At 39.1% G+C, this 20,667-nt stretch overlaps 1 long non-coding RNA gene across 2 annotated transcripts in view; it reads right to left on the reverse strand.

Annotated features, from left to right (window-relative positions):
* The window catches only part of LOC142059526 (uncharacterized), a 193,858-nt gene that overhangs the window by 33,722 nt on the left and 139,469 nt on the right, over positions 1–20,667 (reverse strand). Inside the window, exons 1-2 of one of the 2 annotated variants that reach the window (XR_012661393.1) lie at positions 15,187–15,563; positions 12,197–12,286 (exon numbers count right to left, since the gene is read on the reverse strand). This is a non-coding gene — a long non-coding RNA (uncharacterized LOC142059526). Of the gene's footprint in view, positions 1–12,196; positions 12,287–15,186; positions 15,564–20,667 lie in introns of those variants that run through there. The other variant, XR_012661394.1, reaches the window with a different exon arrangement.

Consider the following 20,667-nt stretch of genomic DNA (forward strand, 5'->3'; position numbering starts at 1 on the left):
TCTAATTCTGTTCCCATTTAAGTCAACATGGAGAGCTTGGAAAATACGAGGTACAAGGAATAAGCCTCCTGGAAGTCTAGTTCAGGTAACAAATCAATCTAAAATGCAGAATAAAATACCTACAAGTGCAGTAGTTACCGTGATAGTGCAACACAAATTGCCAGGCTTATTTCTGCAGTTGCACTGGGAATGGCAAAACTAAGATAATTCCCTGCTGCAAAAACCAGAACTGAATGCAGATACAGAGAACAAGGCAAGATTTTGTGGCTCAGGAATCCAGGAAGTACCAGGTAATACCATAAGGACACTAAATTGAATAGATTTGAAATCCAAAGAAGGACCTATATGATATCTAACCTGTTCTTCAACAGCATAACTTATAAAGATTTATCTAGTGAGATTTTAACAGTAACAAATGAAATATTCCCACGTTTACACTTTGTACAGATGACCACTCAGAGACTTCTGATTTGATATCCAAGTGTCAAATGGATTTTACAGCAAGTGATCCTTGGTCCCTGGGAGGATACAAACAGGTACAGAAGAGAGGCAGGGCACTGTAGGTGTAACCTGTGTCAATTCTTCAGGGGACAAAAGTAGAAAGGTATTGTTATTGAATGGTACATTAGAAAAATCAAAAGCGCCCCTTCGCCCCCAAACCACTGTCAGTCGCTCTTCACTAGCAATGAGAACAGAATAAATGCAGAACCTTACAGTACGAGGCTCCTTTGAAATGCTTTTGACAGACACAGTCTGGTTTCCCGTAGGAAAGATCAGAATCTTTTTACCTGTGCTTTTTTGGGTGCTCCTGGGCACTTCAGTGCACACACCTGCTTCCTACAGCTTTTTTCCCTACCTGCCTGAGAGTACACAGGGCAAAATACTATAACTCGTCTTCCAACCCGTCCACCACTGCTGTATCTGAGTACTACCCAGCAGCAGCCAGAAAGCAGTGCAAGCTCAAACCATCACTGTATTGTCAAATTTCAAATTCTTTGAAATTTCTTAATAGCCATTTGATAAACATCAGTGGACCTTTAAAGTGCACTATGATAATGATTGCTGGACATGCAACCTAATTACTGCTGCAAAGACCTATATTTCGTGAATATTACCACAAATTTCTAGCCAGTTGCCCTAATGACTGATAGAGGATGCCTAGTTCCTATTTGAATGAACTCATATTTTACCTGAGCTTAAGAAGTCTAAATCAGCCATGTGATAACATTTTTGAATGGTGTCACAGACCTGTCTGTACTGGAAGCTTTTAGAATATATTTCTGATGTTTTTTCCCTACATATACAATATAAATGCACAGGAAAAAACAGAACTTCATAGACACTAAACCACTATCTTGCTGCTTGCTTCTTCTCTCTCCACCACAGCCAAAATTAACACAATAGTAATGAACAATGTAGTAGTATCTCCTTCAAGACTGCATACTCTCATACACAAAAACAGATTTTTAAGAGTATATGCAACATACAGCTGGTGACTTTTGCCAAAGCAGTATCAAATATCCGCTACAATGGGCACAGTGGACAGCTGTAAAATATGGCATTTGCAAAACCTGTAATTTGCTTTTTATTGTGGCATTTCGAGTTGCCTTTAATTTCGAACTGAAATACTACCACACGGAGATTAGAGCCGCCAATACTGTCAACTTACTCTGAGTGGTAAATTATTGTTTTATGCTAGAAAGTGAAAGTTGTTCTTCATTAACTGCTTCCTTCCCCTCCCTTAAAACAATGGTTTTATTTTTTTCAGACATGCATATCATCATTTAATGAACTAAGGGCCACTCAAAGATGAAAGGCAAAAAGGAAGAGGAAATGAAAAATGCCTTTCTTTAATACTTGATAACTCACGTACATCTAAAAGCCCTAATGTGCAACTCTGATCTCTTGACTCCCTGTCTAGCCCATTGCCTCGCAGCTGAGGGATGAGAGGACATGTTCTCAGCTGCCTCTGAAATATCCAATACAGACCAGTGCAAAAGACTCTAAAAGAAAGGACAAGTAGACCATGGGTTTTATTATGTGTTCCTATCTGATTCTGCCTCAAAGGCAGATAAGCTGCAATCATAGCTACGTTCCAGTGAACTTCTTGTGGTGGGAAGGAAAACTTATTTCAGCACCAGAAAATCCAGAACTGCCCCACAGATACTAATTCAAAACCATTGCCAGCCCAGATGAATGCTTAGGAGAAACAAAATTAAGCTCTGAGCTTGCAGATAATCATATTACACATTACCAGAAAGCTGTTGCTTGCTTGGATTTCATTCAGACATACCAGCTTCATTCTCATGATTTATGGAACTGCAGAAATCTCCACAGATTTTTTTCCCCTCTTAGCCCTCTGGTTTAAATACAATGGAGTAAGTTAAGCTGAGAAACTGGGAAGGCAATTTACTTTGCTAATATTAAACCAAAGAAAAAAAAAAAAATCAATATTTTGTACCTTAGAAGGAAAAAGAAAATCAAACTGTTCTTCTGTCTTAAATGCTAACTGAAACCATCCCTTCTAGGTAGAAACTATCAGTAAGACGAGCCTAAGTTTGTAATCTGACTTTGGCAAAACAGGATCATTGTCATTCAGAGGGATCCTGGCAGAAATCACAAAATGCAGAAGCACAAAGATATTCTAGGAAAAGTCTAACATGTCAGACTGTTTAACTGAATAAGTAAAGCCCACAGAAAGAAATCTCAGCCAAGAGAAAAGTACCCAGTTATGGGGAAGAAAACGCAATTAACTCTTTAGGGAAGTTCCTCCTGCCTCACCCATAAGGGGTTTGCCTTACAAGGCACCCTACCACAGTAAGAGTGGAACAAAGGGTTAGTAGAACAAATGCAAGTATTTCATCAGTGCTTACTGTAAATTTCAAAGCAGCACAAGACATCCCAGCATGAAGATACTTACTGAGTCACTACACAACCACAACTTGGAAAGGTCGTTCATTTATCAAAGAATCAAAAACTGGGACCATAAATTACCTCTTGCTTTTTATCTCCTAAGTGAAATTTAGTTGTGACTAGACACAACATTGCATAAACTTCAGATATGCCAAAGTGCCCTAAGGCCCTGGGTACATTACACACTTGCCGTTGCCATGGAAATAATGATTCTGATTTAAGAAGTGATAGGCAGCAACCTGTCATGGTGCCATTCTGGAACATCCCAAGGGAACCTTGGCAATGAATGCTAGGCTGAAACGCCTCATTGAGACTCCGGAGAAATCCTTATCTCCAGGAAGACTTTGCTGGTATTTTAAGGCACCATCACAGAATTCTGATGCAGCTGTGACTCCACTATTATGTTTTCTGGTGTTTTTTGTACTATCATTCTATGCAATTTACTGTTGGATTTACTACTGCTGTTGACTGGAAAACAAAACTTGCATTATATACTTGATAAAACCTGTATCCCTTGGCCTGGAAGGTGCAGCCACAGAACAAACCTACCTAGAATAGAAATGGTTGATCTCCACTTTGAAGTGTAAAACACTGCTCAACAGTGACTGTATGGTTAAGACAAGAAACTCCACAGTTCAAAAAAATTGGAAACAGAGTGACTGTGGTGGGTTTCTTCTGTTGTCCTGTGTTCAGATGCTCATTTTTTCATAGCCCAGACTACTACCTTCCTACATTCAGATGTGAAATTGTGAACATATGGGCTTTGCTATAGTAAAAGAATGCAACTTCACCAGCTGTCAAAGTTTTGTCCAATAGCATAAGAAGTTTTGCTTACTACAAAGGCAGTACAAGTTACATGCAAGCCCTATTTGTGAAAATGTTGTTGTCACTTCTTGAAAATCTTTTCTTTCTCATTTTCCTATTGTTGTCTCCTGTATCCTTGCCAGAATCATTAATTGCTCCCCAGTTATTTCTGCCATAAAACGTTTCACCTCATGCAAGGCTCACTACAGGAAGTGCTGACCACATTATACAGGGAGTCAAAAAACTCCCATTCAGGAGCAACACCATTCATTGACAGTCCAGAATCTGTGCTACAGGGGCTATCCTTCCTTCCCAAGCTTATGGCATGTTACATGTAAAAATTTCAGGCCTCATCAGCAGAAAACACAAGCAAGATTTGTTCCTGTTATACCTCTAATAATGGCCTCATTTCTAACTCCTTGAAAAATACGTAAAGCACTATGAATGGTTATGCTTTATGGCCTGTTTAATTTCTCTTTCACTGGACTCTATTCATGAGTTCTGCTGATGTTATTGTAACTGAAATCGCATCAATGCGTTCCAGGAATACATTAGACTATGACAGGCCAGATTCTCAGCTAACAAAAAAATCTGCCTTCATATTTCTGTTTCATTCTATTTTACAAAAGATTGCTTTAATGATACAGGAAAGAATAGACACATGCATGAACCATTTTTCCAGGCTCCGAACACCAATATGAGCGACACCTCCAGCTTTCACTGAATTCCCCCCGAGAGGCAAAGGTACCCAGCAACTCCTCTTGACCATTTCATCTTGAGCTAAGCAGTTTTCTTTGTACCAGAAACTCTGTTTGACCTTCCTTGAGCCAGCATCTTGTCTGCAACGGGACACCACATTCCATCACCTATGCAACATTTCCTTTACAGCCTTCAGGGTCTTTCAGAAAGAGGTTTGATGTTAAGGTTTCCAATTCAGCATTATGCCAGTTGGTTAGTTCCTCTATCTTTATTCCTGGATGTTTCTTGGAAGAACTCAACTGCTCTAAAACTGTAGAACACCATGGCTTCAATGGAACTTTGCCATTTTGTATCCATTGAAGATCTGACCTCTCTGGAAAAGATAAATTTTTTCCCCTTAAGTTGATTTAAAAGGACAGCACTGGTGAAGTATTTCTCCTTTTATCCAACCTCATACACTCTGGAGGAAAAACCTTTGAGTACTGAATTATAGCACACTGTTAAAATATCTTATCTGACCAGCAATTCAATAGCCTGTAAAATTACCAGGGCTTGTTCAGACAGTGAACAGAAGAAAATACTGAAAGCACAATTCCAACCAGGTTTTCCCACTACTCCAGTCTTTCCAATTAACATCCAATCTGCTGTTTACGTGCATGGAAGACAGAAGTCCATTTCATGTGCTTAACTCAAATAATAGCCTCAATGGCAGGCTACAGTGGTACTTGATTCCAGTGTTTTCATCTTCAGTCGTTCATTGTCCCCTCTGCAAAGAACACAATTTGGCTCAACCCTCTTACTTGGGGAAAAAGAACAACCACCACCTGCTGGTGTATTTTATAGCAAGCACTATTTTCTGTTGATATCAGGGATGTTTAATGTCATGTTTACTTTTTTATTTTTAATAAGAATTGCCTTCATTTTTCATTTAACTTTTCTTTGGTGTATGCATGAAATTGTGATTCACTTTCCTTGCACTCTTGTGGCATCTTTCCAAAACACATATGGTTTAAGAACTTTGCACAGAGCTATTTATTTGCTGCAGAAACCCAGGGAATGGACAATGCAATATTTTTCCAACCTGAGAACAAACAGGGAACTAAACATTGAAGAAAATCTCCACTATTTACCTTCTAATCCACTGCACTTCCCACCCCAGGTAAGGGAATATTCTTGCCCCAGCTCCTTAAGGGCACAGCCTGCTTACCCCAGGACACTGTTCCAGCTGCTCTGGCCTATGCATTAGAGGAGGAAGAACCATGGACATCTCCAGCGGATGCACAAGGATGCACAATGGAACAGCCATTATGTGGCAACAGAAAGGATGAAAGACTGTCATTTTTTCCCCCTTCTACTGCAAATAGGCTCACTAAAATCAATAAGGATAACCACAAACTGAGCTACCAGTTAAGATGAGTAAGAGACAGAATCCAACTTCTTTAATTTTATTGCATGTTTTGTAACCAAAGTGTCATTTTGATGATTGCTACTGTGCACTGCAAGTCACTTATTTCAGCAGAGCATATTCTCTTTGCAAATGGCATGCTGCTCCTTTTTGTGTGACTTGGTACTTTCCCCTTTCTAACCTGTGGCTTTTATTGTATGGTGATGGATAGTTCAGACCAATGGGGCTGAGGGACTTCTGGCCAGATTGTGGTTTTATGCACCATTTCTACAGCAAGCAACCATGATCTGCTCTACTCTTCTCATACCAGCATTACATTTCTTCCCCACAGTGTCAAACACCTCTTTGCTCCGAAGAGGATGTGTCACGCTCTGGTCAGGGATAGTGAACCATAACACTCATAAGGGCAGTAAAGGAGAAAAGAGGTGTCAAACATGCATTAGGGATGCAGGTTGTTGGTCATGTAAACTCCCAGCAGAAGCCTGAGAATCTGTATTGCCAGATTCCAGGAGCAGCTTCCTCAGCAACAGTCATTCCTTTATAAGTAGAATAGGCATCCTTTTCTTATCACAGCAACCTTTGAAATTAATTAAAACCCCAATTATCAGGTCTTAAGAAAATAGTAAATTCCTAATACAAGCTTCTGAGATGAGTTTGATTCCTAAACTAGAACAAGGACACAAGACACACAGCTGTGAGGTAATAGGTGCTCAAATCACTAACTAAAGTCAAAAACTAGTACATTCTTTCCATGAGACTGCAGGCTTTGAAGAAGGCTTTTAAAATCTGTTAACTGTACGTTCAAAAAGATAATAGCACATTCCATTTTAACCCTTCGAAAAGTCAGTGCCCTAAGCTGTTACGCTCCCTAGCGCAGCACATTATTAAGGTGAGATCCACTCCTCTGCACGACATACTGGGCACTGCTTGCAGTAAACTTCCTTTTAATGAGGCTCGCCAGCACTGGAAAGACCAAGCCATGAAACACATTTAGCGTGCCATCTGTACAGTATCACACAATCCCACGTGGAGGCAAAAATTCATAAAGAGCTCTGGGGGGAAAAAAAAGCATTACCTTGAAAATTTGGCAGCTCTACTGCAAGATCCTGGTTTTCTCTGTCTTTTAACCCATCATTGGGCAACGATAAATTTGGGTTTTTTGCTGAATACATTTGATACGAATCTTAAAGTAAGAGAGTTTAAAACAGTATTTAAGATTGGTGTTAAGAGGGGAACAAAATATAATGCCTAAAAGCATAAAAGAATGAAGTACTACTTTTTTAACTAATTTATAATACTTAAGACCATTCTTACTCTTTCTTCAGGGTGAAAAATATTACACGATTAAGAACATTTTGAAAAAGAAGCAAGTTTGTAAATTCTGATTGTAAATTTCTATTTGTGACCCCCCTCATAAATAAATGTAAGATAAACATTTAATTTAGTTTTTATTCATTTGTAGTTATTTAATAATGAAACTTAATGCATTTATTTTGCTTAAATCATCAACCCAGACACTCCAAGTTATAAGAGAAAGACCAAGTAAGAAACTCAGTACTGACAGTATAGTAATTGGATTCTTTCCTGAATGAAAAACATTTGTAGAGTATCTGTCTGAAGATTTCAATTTGTCATGCAAGTGTGAGGATTGTTATATATGATACGCTGTATTTTTTAGCCTTTGGTGTGCATGCTGATGAGATAGTTTAAGAGTGGACATAAAATGTATTTTAGTTCTATGAACTCTGACAGCCTACTGAATTATTAATATGATGTCATTTACTTAGTACATTTGAGTTTGACAATTCCAGATTTAGTATCACGCATAAACCTTCCTTTCTGATACAACACTAACTTCATGGATTTGCTACACTTCTAAGAACTCCAAATGGAATAAATGTGCTTCAGCTTTGGATTTGCTGACTACATGCTGGCTACAGCCCCATGGTATTCCACATCTGGTTAGTTTACTGAAAAGCATACACACATTTAAAAAAAAAAAAAAAAAGATCTTAGTTGATAAAAGTGTGGCACAGATCAGAGCTTGCACTATTTTCTGATCTTCAGGAACATTTCTTTGTTCTGATTTTTTCACACACCTAATACTTATGAGACTCTGGTGTGTCCTGGTCTGTGTTGCAGTTGTTCAGCTGCTGCATCCAGGAGACTTGGGCAAAGTTCCAGCCCTCACCTTTGGCCAACTTAGCAAAAAACCACGCAATCTTCATAATTTCCTTAGTGAGGATAGTCTGATGAAATAGAACTGATATTCCTTGGACACACAGGAGGTGAGAAAAAGACCAACAGAAGGAGTCTAGCCCTGACTTCAAATGTTGATTGCAGTCTCAAACACAACATGCATCTGGGAAAAAGAATACTCATAAACCATTACTTTTAATGCTCAGCCTAACATAGAATTGAAAATAATGTGTTAACACCAGAATGCCAAGCTTGCTGCCTTGAAAAAAAAAAGGGTATCTGCTGCTCCTGTGCTAAAAACTTTCACTATTACAGATGAAGCAGCTCTGTATTTCCAGCATTATTGCAGGCTTAAAAAAACCTCAGACATTCATCGTCTAGCAGGGCTTAATTGGTACCAGCAGACAGACACACAACTTGTAAATTTGGTCTCCAATTCAAAGAAAGCAAACATAGACATGCTGAATTTAGACGTATTTTTAAGTGCAATTCTGGAGTGCCTTTACTCTCATATAACAGTAGGAATAAGGAAGGACATTCCACCAGCGTTGGATCTAAATGACTCTATTAAATGTAAGCACATATATATTACCAAGGTGTCACTCAGCTAGATTTTGTGGATTATCACAAAAGAGGAAAAGGAGCTCCATAAGGGCTCACAAGACACTGAAAATAATATAATTTAATCCTATGAGCGACACAGATGATTTCTCAAATGCAGCCTTAAACACAGAACAGGTTCAAAATCAAAGTTAAATAAGATAATTATTAACCATATTTCTAGCTCAACTTCCTGACACCACTGGCCTCCAATGGTTTTTTCATACAGTCTGTATCGTCTTACTTCTTTTTTCTGGTGAGAGGGCACATGTAACTAACCAACAATAGAGACAATTTCATATGACCTTTTCAGACTGAGTCCATCATTCAAAGAATGTACAATCGCTCACCAATGGAATTCAGAAATACTAAAATAATATGTCTTATACAGGGCTACCACTCTCCATAATTCTGAAGAATTTCATTTTAAGCATTATGTAAATCTTGTAATATCCATTATCCATTTGGTTCATTTATCCACCTAATCTGTTTGTTTTTAGGGAGCGTTTTCACTGTGGAGCTAATTACCACTGGGCTCTGAGAACTTGGATTAGTTTAGTGGTTTAGCCCCAGTCAGCCACCAAGCACCACGCAGCCGCTCGCTCACTCCCCCCTGGTGGGACGGGGAAGAGAATCGGAAGAGTAAAAGTGAGGCAACTCATGGGTTGAGATAAAGACAGGTTAATAGGTAAAGCAAAAGCCACACGTGCAAGCAAAGCAAAACAAGGAATTCATTCACTCCTTCCCATGGGAAGGCAGGTGCTCAGCCGTCTCCAGGAAAGCAGGGCTCCATCACGCGCAATGGTTACTTGGGAAGACAAACGCCATCACTCCAAACGTGTGTGTCCCCCCCTTTCCTTCTTCTTCCCCCAGCTCTATATACTGAGCATGACGCCATATGGTGTGGAATATCCCGTTGGTCAGTTTGGGTCAGCTGTCCCGGCTGTGCCCCCTCCCAGCTTCTTGTGCACCCGTCAGAGCACGGGGAGCTGAAAGAGTCCTTGACCAGTGTAAGCGCTACTTAGCAACAACTAAAACATCTCCACATTATCACCACTGTTTCCAGCAAAACTCCAAAACACAGCCCCATACTAGCTACTACGAAGAAATTTAACTCTATCCCAGATGAAACCAGGACACATATACAGCCACACAGAAAAGCTAGATGAGAGTACCAGTGCTGGAATGAACAGCATATATCCTACCTGCAAAAAGGCTTGAAAGGAGTAACCAAAGTCTAGTGCACACCTGCAGCCTTAACAGCTGTTTTGGACTTAAAGATCAAAATCATTTAAGAAAGTGTTGCTGCATTTATGTATAGACAGGAACAACAACCACTAAAGAGCCTATATTAATTATGCAGAGCAAACACATAGTTCATAAATATCTCAGCTTAAAAACTATATCACATGTAGTTGCATTTCTTGGGTAATAATTAGAACACAATTAAATAGGGTTTCAAAGGAATCTGTAATTTTATTTATGATAGAAACTTGGAGGATTATTTTCCCCAGCTCTGTAAGAGACATTAAGGCTATTTATCATCCTGGTAGCAATATGGTAGTTTTCTACAGGGACATATGGAACTAAACTGAGCTTCCATTTTCTAGATATGACTTTTAAAAATGAATCTATTCAGATTTGTTTTCATTTCTATCAAAAATTTTCAGCCATCAAATCCATCACTTCTTTCTTGAATGAGCTAAAATTCTAAATTCACTCAGAGTTGGAAGTACTATTTAATTCAGAAGAAGCACTAGTGTGTAACAATACAGAGATCTGAAAAGAGTATAAGTACATGAAACCGTCCCTAAATGCAGTCAAGTTTTTACAGCCTGAATTTCTATTAGGCTTTCTTTCTTCTTGCATTTTACTTTTTTAAAAATCAGGCTCTGAATTAGCTCTTTCACTTACCTTTTCTGTTCAGAACAAAGAGATTGAATTTATGTCATAAAGTTCTTTTGAAAACACTTCCCTGGTCTCAGGTTTAGAACATATAGCTCAGTGTATTTACTGGAGTGACCGCAATAATACTTAATATATGCATGGAGCTTATACTTTCAAACCCAAACATTTGGAATAATCTGCTAGAAAACTGTTCTAAATCAACAGAAATATTTTCTCAGCAACAGGGGTTTGGTCTAAAGAACAAACATAAATTAATCAAGTCCAATTTGGAAATGGTGACTAGGGGACAATATGCAGGCATTCTGGTGAATCAGAGACTGACCTTATGTATTATCACAGCTCTTAATCTACCTTTAATTTATGTTTCTCTTCTTTAGTTTCTCTGTTACTATTTCAAAATCAACAATCCATTTTTGGCATAACATATCTTAAAAATTTTATACTTCAGTTAAAACTCTGAGAACTCAAACCAATTCAGATCTGCATGTAGTAGTGAGAGGTTGATGCAGTAAGTGATACCCATAACAGCACTAGCTCTGCTGATCAGCTGCTGTGAAGAAAACCTTTGCCCCATTTTCTAACACTATAGGGGTGGAAAGAGCAGCACTGTTTCACATTTAAGTATGTAGGACACGACAACCAGTCCAAAGTAGTTAAGTTCACACTTCAAAAATGCCCTCACAGAGCTCTCACTACATTTGTTAAGTTATCCTCACTGGTTTTCCCAGTAGTGTGCAGCTGAAAGAAAAAAAATTGTTTTCAAGTCTGAAAGGCTTTAGCCTTGACGCTTCCTGCCTCAAGCAGACGCATCAAGATTTTACCATCTAGGCAGTACAATGCTTAGAGTACCATTGAAGATTCTACAAGATTTAAATGCATAGTTTTGTTAAAACACATGCCATCAACACAACAAAGAAAAAAATAATATGCCATTATGTTGCATTCTTTCCACAATGATTTAATCCTTTGATGGCCATCAATTTTTAACCTGCCAATGGTTACACTCTAAACAAGCAGAATGAAGCTGAAAGACGTGTCAAAAGAAAGGAAACATTATGAACAAAGAAGAAATGTGGATGTGTCTTTGGGGACAGAGATCTCTGTGGTACTACTTACGGTTGGAAAGGGAGTACTGAACCAAAGACCAAAAGGTCATTTGTTAAACAAGATTATGTTTTTCCGCATCTGCATCAAGATGCCTAAGTATGTGGGTGTTTAGCACGAACATTTCTAAAATTTTAGAGTTACTAGGAACAAATAAAAAGGCATATGAAAAGCTGATATATTTCTTGCATCCCACAGACTTGCAAAACACACTGTTAATCTTAGAAACTTAAGTACAGACATATATTTCTTCCTAAAGACTATTTTTAAGCCAAGCTTTTCAGGACATTACACAAATCCTTGAAATCAGAGGTTTATAATGAAAACACCATCAGACTTTCAACTAAAGCACTGTGATTCGTGCAGCTACAAGGAAGAAATTTTATCTATATTCCTCTCAGAATGAAATAACCATCTCAACAAATCCATGTAGAAAAGGTTGTAAAATAAATTCTGTGAAAAATATTCCAAAGGGTGGGATGAAGAATTAAAGATAAAATGAAGGGATTCCTGTAGGAAAGATCAGAGTTTCTAATGGAAAGATCAAAGTGCTGAAGAGCTTACCTCTACCTCTGCAATGAGGTGTATCACTTGTGCTTCCTTGCTTTTGGATCCAACAACACCACCACAGCAAGCAGTTTTATTCTGGATTGTCTGTGAATGAATCAAAAGCAAAGATGCTTTGAAGAAGCTGTGCAGGTTAAAAGATGCTGTATGGGTTATACAAAGCAATGGAATAAGGGACACACGAAGGGCTGGGTCCTGGCTTTCACTGCCTTCCCTCCTAAGTACCTCTGAAGAAAGGCTTAGTGAGGTCTCCCTCCTCCATGTTTCTAGAGATAAAGGCAGCCAGATAAGGTTGAGATCCCTGCTCTAATGTGTAGGATACAGTCACACTCTTTGGCTGACCTAATCTCCTGAAGGACACTACACTCTTCATCCTGCAATCCACATTTCACGGGGCTTCAGGTGAGCAAAGCCAACATGCTGATCAGGCAGCCAAAAAAAACAGTGAATAGCTTCTGCAGGACCAGCAAGGTGAGTTATTCCACGGTGGATTCAACACAGCAGCAGAACTTGTGGCCACAAACACACAAGGAAGAAGGGAGGGTTGGGACTGCCCCCTTAGGCAGCACAAGCCATTTTATCACATTGTATCAAGCTTTGCTGTAGCACCTAAATGTACCAAGAAGGACTTGCAGAAGATGTGAACTGGTGACTAACCACAGAACATGTATACACTGTAGTGAGAAACGGCAGATTTGCTCCTTCGTGCAGAACCACTAACTGAGCTTTGACAGGGACTGTGGCAATGAGATGTATCATCTACAAGTTAGGCCTGCCTTTAAGGCAGCAGGAACCTACAATTAACAGGGAGTTGATTTGTAGACCCAGTCCTGATATTTCAGAGAAATCTTGAGACCTGGAGAAACTGCCTACCAAAGATGGGCAAAATTAGGCTGAACTGTAGAATCAAGCAAGAAAAGGGGGCAACCACACCTTCCAAAATGGACCAGAAAAGCCATCGGGTTCCCTGAAAACATGGGCAGCCCCTCCATGCAGTCTCCATATCATTTTGCTAGCAGCAGAGATTACTAACAGAGCTGGGTTAGTTATGGATGGAACAGGTTGCAGGGAATGAGCGAATGGGAAGAAGCAGCCTGAAAATTTTCTGGTAGGAAGTCAAAAGCCAGGCAAACATGGGTGTAAATCAAGGCAGAACTACAAACTTGGAGAGGCACAACAACATCTCAGATGGGCCTGCTGGTATGTTGTCATTGTTGGTACCCAGAATCTTCCCTTAGACTAGTTTTCAGGTGCAAACTGGCTAACATCAAAGTTGTATTCCAAATTCTTTATTGCTTTCAATATTAACATGTTAATGCCCTGCAGCAGAGTTTGTTCCTCTTTTTCGAGGCTGAGGGTGACGTAGCTTGTTTCTTCATTAAAGAATCTGTAAAAACTGGAGATGTACACAAGGTAAAGCAGGCTCCCTGCCCAGTTTGTCCCTAGCATGTTTCCTTTTCTCTGCTCTGGTATTTATTTTAGCAACATTGTTGAACTCACTACCAGATTTTGCAATCTAATGCTGAGACAGCTGAAAAGGTCAATTAGAAGAACATATCCTAATATCAAAATCCATTCCATAAAATCACTCATTCATAAAACAGTATGAAAGAGGCTGATCATTATTATAAATTGTGCATTCATCTAATTGTAAATTCCCAGTTGTCAGCTACGTTTGTGGCTTTGCCAAAAGATCTGTGTAGGAAGAGCTGAAGAAGTGCCAGAAGGCAACGTACTGCTTGGAACACAAATTCCTTCTTGCCCTTCCTGTTTGGCAGAGAAGTCCTTGTTTGCCATGGCATACAGCTCAAAAAGCCCTGCTCAAAAATCTCTGCTTTGCTGGAACACATAGTCCTGTATGACCCACCTCTAACTGGTGAGACTATCCAGATCAATTGAGTCATAGCAATATCAATTTGAGGACATCTGATTCTTTAGTAGTTTTGAGACAGGATGTTCTTTCAAGTAGTGTAATCACCTACTCCCATTTTAGACATTTTCTTTTTTAAGCACTTATGAAATCCCAGCATCCAAGTCTTCCAAAGACTTGTGGATGGAAGCTAAAGCCAAATCTGGCAATCCTTTAGCCTTTTGTACCTGGTACTTCCTGATAACTAGCCCGAGTTCAATTGTATTTGTATTAAAAAAATAACACCAACATGAGAAGGATAGAGTGTAACACAATTAAAAAAGACCTGGAGATAGAAGAAAAGAGAGTGATCAGAAAGAACTGGGAATTTCAGAGTAACGTGAGAGACTGCCCAAGCCAACTGTGAGGGTCAGTACAAGGCATATAAGTCAAAGACCCAACCACTCTGGAAAGCAGCTTTTGTTAAGTCAGAGCTTCAACAAGCAGAGACAATTTTTTTTTCCTAGATTGATACTTAACTTCTGCACCCAAGGAAAATAAATATGTAGCACAGATGCACACTTTGAAGGGAATATAATTAAGCAGCCCAAGCCAAGCCACTGTTGTCACTGTAAGAAAGGTGAAGGATAAGGCCTCAAGGGGAGCCCTGTCATGTAAAGTGGCCCTTGTGGGAGTAGGTCTGAGCTCTGATAGATCCTTGGGGAAACAGACTCATCAGACAAAAAGAATACACTCTCTACATTAAAAATGGTCTCAAAGTTACACTGGCTTTCATTTAATTGTGGTGTGGGTGTTTTGGGGTTTTTTTATGATAAAATTGATGGATTGTCTTTCTTCCTGAGACAAATTGTTTAGGATATTAATTTAACTGATTAAGTTAACTAAAGATTCATATAATCAGAGAATAAGGTAATTCTGGCTGCATTTGCACTTTATAAATAGTTGGTAATTTGTTAAACTATGAAAATTGTTTAAAATGCTTTCTACATTTCCTTACCTTTTCATTCTCCAATAAACTGGTTACATATTGAAATTACAAAAAGAATGGTACAGTTCAAATAAGATTTATTATACTGCCCTATGAAATATGTCCAAGAAGTTTACAAATATCACTTACCCATACAGAATCTAATCCTGCACACACACTTCCATCTTAAACATGTAACAGATCCAATCCATGTCAACAGATGAGCTTCCATTAAAGAGAAACACGTGGGCAAGTGCTTGTAGGAATGGACCAAATATTTCCCAGGCAAAAAATGCCTTTAAGCTACAACTGGAATGTATGTGATTTATCCTTACTTCCAAGGCAAACTAAGGTACAGGTTTGTTGTCACTGTCCTGAACTTCCGCTGAAGAATAGACAGCAACCCTGCTTACGTTCTGATTTCTATTGCCTATTGTCTGCAGTTACTTTTCCATCTTCCTGTAGACCAGCCAGATATTCCTTTTTTGACCCAAGAACTGCAGACTACAGGCCTCCTCTGCACTCACCTAGTCTAGGGGAGAAAGGACAATAAAGCAGGTGTTATAATCACACATCAAGTTGTGTATGCCAGTCCTGCAGTTTTGTTTTTCAGCAACGACATTGCTTTCTCTGAGGGTGGTTATGTCCTACCTTTGCTCCAGCAGTGGAGGGGGTTTTCTTCTCCCTCTCTGTGCCTGCTCTATCTCCGTTAGCAGGAGGCTGAAGAACCATGACAGTCAGCCTTTGTTGTTTTGGCCACCTGTAGCTTCTTTTATGGCCCAGACCCTGAAGGATCTAGCACAAAGATTTAATGGTTGTACATGGCACAGTGGTAAATATTTTCTCCACCTTACCTGGCCAAGTGCTGAAATAAAGGTGGTCAGAAAAATTATTTTGTCAAGAAAAAACTCAGAAAAATTGGAAGTCTGTTTCATCTCATGTTTTCTGTGGAATCCTTATAGATGGTAAAGCTTAAAAATCTCAGAAATATTCTTCTTTGTCAGCATTTGCACAGGATCTTAAGGATTTTTGTAGTTTGAAAGGCTTAGGGTGTATCCAACTTAGTAACTGAGGTTACTAGACTGTGCAGAAAAAAATAGCTAATTTTTTTTTTTTTTTGGCACAGCTAGAGTTTATCATGATTGCAATTGGGGGACAATAAAGGATGATGTTCATTCAGGCAGTATCAACAGTTAACCTGACACCAAAACTGCTGAACATACTAACAGGAACTGACTCAGAGTCAGCAGGAACAATATTTCTCTCCAAAGACTTCCTCACAGTGCAACTTGAATAGCCATACACACTTATTCAGGTGTGAAATCCATAGTTTCTGGCTTTTAACATGCTTTCCTCCATCCAGTGAGCATAAAAGAAATAAATATTGCTGCAGCAAACTTCAGGGGGAAAAAAGAAATAACACCTTTAAAGAGCGTATGGATGATAAAATGCATGCGTATACACACAAGGGGAATGGAAAGAGGTCTAATGAGTAAGTGTTTACGCTCATCACTGCAAAGCTACAAGAAGTGTTTGTTCGTTCATTTTTTAATAGAAGGATTACATATTACAGAGTATATGTGTAGGACTATTTGAGTACACCACTACATCCTGGGGGGCCTTCTGTTTACTTAGAAAAAACTACATGAATCATTAGCGTTGTACAACACTTGTAGTAGTAAATTTCTTCACTTTATTGGTATAGAGCTCCAGTTTCAGAACTACTGGATGCAGCTATCTCCCTTTCTCTCCGCGCCAGACAATGGTATTTTTTACAGACCAGCTCCCAAAACAGCTGCACAGCTCTCAAGAAACAAAACACTTCATAGATAAGGCTTGATCTTTAGCAAAGATGGGGAAACAAAACATGGTATCAGACAGAGTAATATGTTGACACAGTATAGAAAAACAACATTGCCCTCTATGGCCTACAACATCAATACAGGCATAAACTAAGAGAGTTCTCTTGCAGCTCCAGCAAGAGACCTCAGGTGTGAGTCTGGATGATGTCTAACTCCTGCTGTCTTTCATTAACAACCGTCTGCTTGCAGCTCACTTGGTTGATCCTCACAGATCAGACAAAGCCCCACATCTGTTTGTACAAGTACAGATGAGCTTTTCTGAGCATACATTTTCTGCATGCAGATAGCTCTTGGCATGCTCATATTTTGCATGCATAATTTGAATCCTCTTTCTTAGTGTTTTGTGCACTCAAAAGTCAGATCATAGAGCAAGGACAGAAAGTGAGCCTACCACTGATTGCCACAAGGCAGTCCTCCCACTTGTCAGGGTCAGTTTTTACCCCTAATGAGCCTTGGGCTTTTAACACATCACTCCCTTTACTACTGTTTCCCCATCACAAAGGCCGGTTCTGAGTCTTCCCTCCCTTACCTTTTCACAGACTCCCACCCACTTCAAACCAAAACTGCCTACCAGTCAGAGTGGGAAATGCATTTTCTTTAAGAGTCCCTCTACAGTAAAAAAGCTTAGCTCTTATTTCTCCTGATTTGAGTATAGATTTTTATAGCCACACTTCATGAGACAGCCAGACCTTTCAGAAGTTTGGCTGCCAGATTAATTGTGTACCTGGTAGCTCTTTCCTATTAGATAATGAGGGGAGGTCTGACCCTCAGCAGAACCCTTAAAGCAGGCTTTCATTTCGAAGAAAGGTTGTAAGAAAGCAGAGATGGTCCATACTTAGTGCTGCTAACTTCCCAGATGAAGTGTGGACAGAGACATTACAGCTTCATCACCAGAACAGAAAAGGTCTTTGCTGCAGCTGAGCAAAGAGATGGGGTTTCCCTGTACGTAGCAAAATCATAATGCAAAAAGGGGTGAAGATTAAAATAAGCATTCAGTGCAGCCTAAGAGTTTTTAGTGAGTTTGACTGGAGTAAGTTACTCACAGCAAGCAATTTCCAGAATGTTTCTATATGTTTATATAAAAATAAATGGAAAGCAGAGTAAAACAAATAAAAAGCAGAAGACATCAGAATTTCCAGTTCATTGAATTTACCTTTGAGTAAGTGCTTGCTCTCCAACTTCCTATGGTAGAAAAACTCCTTCAACAACAGGGTTTTTTCCCCCTGTTTCTCTTAACTGCCATCCTTAAATATTTGTGGCTCTAGATATTCTCCCTCTCTTCAGAGGATGTATCAGTTCAGATTCCACACTTTTTCCTCTCTGTTCATGTGTCAGAATATTAAAGCCATTCATGACTTTCCAATAAAAAGTCGCGCACACCAGGAAACAAGAGAGAATTTAGTTGAAAGGGCATCATATTTCACCTCCTGTGCTCCAATAGAAGCTCAGCCATCCTACACCGTCCCTAAACAACGTGCTTAACCTGTCCTTAGTAATATCTGGTGATTCTGAGCCTGCATTATATTCCACTGCTTAAACATATTTACTATTAAAAACCTGCTTTTCTTCCAGTTTTTTAAACTTCTTTCTACATCGAAAGAACACTGAAAACAATTTTTTTAAAAAAAGCCCTATTCATGTTTCTGTTAGGTTTCCCCTTAGCCTTTAACTAGCTGAGTTCATTTATTCTTTTCTCATAGATCCCATTTTCTCACTTAGATTTAGAAATTACTGTCATTCATGAATCAAGTTAACCCTCTACCAAGTACCTTTAAAACCAGCCGCACGCTGGTAGTTCAGAACAGCAAGAAGTTCAGGAGTTCAGATAATTCTATTTTCTTCCAAAACACAAGGGTAACATGACAGCACAAACTGCAATATATACATTGTGCACGTATTAGGGAACATTGGGACATCCAGACTACAAGCTAATGAGTAGGAAAACTTCTCTGTGCTATCCTTCCCTCAGCCTCTGAAATTAAAGTGTTTATATTTCCATCCAAGATCTCTGTTGCTCCAGGATTCAGGCCTGCTCACATTATTCCAGTCTACAGAAAAAACAGCCTCAGGCTATTTAGTACTCTGCTCTGGTATTGAAGTAGAAGCCCTGCAGATCAGTTTACTTTCCTACTCTCAGTAAATTGTAACCTGGAAATGACTAACCATTTATTCTGAGTGCCAAGAAAGTAGCTTCAGTAAAAAAATAGCTCAATTCACTCTGTCAAACTGAATTTGAAATCCAGCTGCCCTGCTGGTGCCTGTTCAGATTCTAGGAGGCTATGCTGTCTGCACATTTTGCGTTTTGTGGCACTTGGCATTCCTTGCCTTTTCCTATTCTGCTTCTTCTGAGTCCACCCCAAGAAAATCCATTGACTCGTGCTAACAGAATGGACACATTTATATAGCCACTGCTTTAATAACAACAGAGCATCTCATGAAAAAGGTGAACAGTTATATCCTTATCTTTACCCTCCACTTCAATTTTTGGAAAAGCCATGAATCTACCTACTCTTTTAGGTGTATAGGGCTTGACTCTTTATAAAAACCTTGCTCTAGAATATGCTGAAAATTGATTCCCTGGATGAATAGGAAGTGCTTGCCAGAAAATGTTTTATTTAATAAATCAGATGTTTGACAGCAGGAAATTCACCAAAAAGCAATTTTAAAAAAATTATTCTCTGGTAAGAGCAACACAAATCTAATAAAAAGTCTACAGTTACACCAACTTATCTACAATAAAAAATTACTGTTGTCATCTGACATGATGTAGTAGTTATAACTATTGTCTTTTCTATAGTGATGGCTGAAGTTAATGTTTGCACTTTGACTCCCAGCTCAACTTCTGTCATATAAAACAGGCAAACTCTTTGGGAACTTCCCTTGCTTGATTATATGAAGCTAGAAATAAACAGTCTAGGAAAAGGTTGAGCTGACAGCATGACTCTGCAACACTAAAATTATGGAGTGAAAAGCAGATGTCTCCTTTCAAAGCAGGAGGGAAAGGTCGACAGATGGAAGCTAAATAGTTGGTATCAACATCAATGGTATTTCTGCTGGTCTTAGAGTGCCTTTTTCTGAACCTAGTGAGAACAATTCTTGCCTCAAGCAGGCAGTCACACCTCTAGTTTTGCTGTGACTGCTTATAATAACAGTAGTTCTACTGCAGTCATTTAAGGGGAGAACACTGCAATTATTAGAGACAGCATTAGTACTGGACCTTTGAAATGACTGATGCTTAAACACAGCTCAGAGAACTACCAGCAATTACAACAGTGGCCATCAACATCTCCAAAGGAAAGAGTACTTAGGGGCAAAGATGGTGTGGTAAAAGGAAAAGTCCAGAGAAAGAGCAGTCTAGGCTACATGGTGTGAATGGAACTCAGTGCTGTCATGCTGTACATGATTCATTCAAGACACTAAATTTTAACTAAAAATTTGACAAATAGACAAAGTTTTTGAAGGCTTCTGGAAAACCACATTCATAACATTTTCAGATGCCTATTCTGGCTACTGAAGACCTGAGAGAGGACTGCACAGCATTTATAGCATTAATACATGACATGAATAATATAACCATCAAATGCACATCAGAGAGATTTATGGAAATGGAATATTTAAGACAAAGATATTTGGCTGAGAAAATGTAAGACTGCTTGGAACAGAGGAATATTTTATTGGAATAGATTGAATTAGCTATTTAAGTTAACGTACAAACAACATTAGCAAGGACTCCCAGTGAATCCAGCAGGTGTTGAGCAAGTTTTGCATT

The sequence above is a fragment of the Phalacrocorax aristotelis genome, chromosome 7 (genome assembly GCF_949628215.1).
Source record: "Phalacrocorax aristotelis chromosome 7, bGulAri2.1, whole genome shotgun sequence".
In the NCBI taxonomy this organism is placed as follows: Eukaryota; Metazoa; Chordata; class Aves; order Suliformes; family Phalacrocoracidae; genus Phalacrocorax; species Phalacrocorax aristotelis.